At 46.6% G+C, this 1,609-nt stretch overlaps 1 protein-coding gene across 1 annotated transcript in view; it reads right to left on the bottom strand.

Moving 5' to 3' along the window:
- Positions 1-1,609, bottom strand: part of CATSPERE (catsper channel auxiliary subunit epsilon) — a 169,773-nt gene that overhangs the window by 151,739 nt on the left and 16,425 nt on the right. The window lies entirely within an intron of this gene.

Raw genomic sequence — 1,609 nt, 5'->3', positions numbered from 1 at the left:
CTCTAGACTGGCAGAGCATAGGGTCGCAGGGACAGGAAGTAAAAATTTTGTGAGTGGGTCACTAGGGGTAATAGTGAGTGGTGTCACACCTATTTCCACGCCTTGATTCCTGGAACCATGAACCCTGGCAATGGAAGAAACAGCATAATATATTGGATGCTGGTTTAGAGCATATACAGCCTCCTGGAGAACATTACTCCAACCCTGCAAAGTGTTGCCACCTAGTTGGCACCATAATTGTATCTTTAGAAGGCCATTCCATCGTTCTATCAATCCAGCTGTTTCAGGATGATGGGGAACATGGTAAAACCAGTGAATTTCATGAGTGTGGGCCCATTACCATACTTCATTTGCTGTGAGGTGGGTTCCTTGATCTGAGGCAATGATGTGTGGGATACCATTACAGTGGATAAGGCATTCTGTGAGTCTATGGATGGTAATTTTGGCAGAGGTATTACGTGCAGGAAAGGGAAATCTATATCCGGAGCAAGTGACTATCCAAGTAAGAATGAAACACTTCCCTTTCCGTGATGGAAGTGGTCCAATGTAATCAACCATCCACTAGGTTGCCTCGAGGAATGGTGCCACATTGGGGACTCAGTGTTGGTCTTTGCTGCTCGCAGATTGGACTTCCAGAAGTGGCTGTAGCCAAGTCAGCCTTGGTGACTGGAAGTCCATGTTGCTGAGCCCATGTATAGCCTCCATCCCTGCCACCATGGCCACTTTGTTCATGAGCCCAGTGGGCAATGACAGGAGTAGCAGGGAAAGAGGATGAGTGGCTTCCACAGAACGTGTCATTCTATCCACTTGATTGTTAAAATCTTCCTCTTCTAAGATCACCCTTTAGTGAGCAGTCACATGAGATAAAAATATCTTCACTTCTTTGGCCTATTTAGAGAGATATGTCTACATACCTCTTCCCCATACCTCCCTATCACCAATTTTCCAATCATGCTCCTTCCAAGTCCCTGACCATCTGAACAAACTATTGGTCACAGCCCATGAATCAGTATACAATTGCACATCTGGTCATTTCTCCTTCCAAGCAAAGTGAACAACCAGGTGCACCGCTCAAAGGCACCATTGGGGGGATTTTCCTTCACTACTCTCCTTCAGGGAGGTCCCAGAAAGGGGCTGTAGGGATGCCGCTGTCCACTTTCGAGTGGTGCCTGCATACCGTGAAGAACCATCTGTAAACTAGGCATGAGTTTTCTCTTACCCAGTCAACTGATCATAAGGAACTCACCATGGGGTCATAGGTGCAGACTGGGAGATGGAAGATAATGTGACAGGAGTGGAGACCACAGGCATTTGGGTCACTTCCTCATGGAACTTACTTGTGCCATCAGGTCCTGCTCAGGCCCGATCTCATACATAGCACTTCCATTTAATGATGTAGTGCTGCTGTGTACATCTGACTTGATGGCTCTGTGGGTCAGACAACACCCAGTTCATGATGGTAAGCTCAGGCCACATGGTGACTTGATGTCCCATGGTTAAGCGTTCAGTCTCTACTAAGGCCCAATAACAAGTAAAAATCTGTTTCTCAAAAAGAGAGTAGTTATCTTCAGAGGATGGCAGGGCTTTCCTCCAAAATCCTAAGGATCTG

This window comes from Trichechus manatus, unplaced genomic scaffold (genome assembly GCF_000243295.1).
Source record: "Trichechus manatus latirostris isolate Lorelei unplaced genomic scaffold, TriManLat1.0 scaffold00039, whole genome shotgun sequence".
Taxonomy (NCBI): domain Eukaryota; kingdom Metazoa; phylum Chordata; class Mammalia; order Sirenia; family Trichechidae; genus Trichechus; species Trichechus manatus.
Note: the sequence above shows the minus strand (reverse complement) of the source record. Positions and strands in the feature narration are given on the sequence as shown.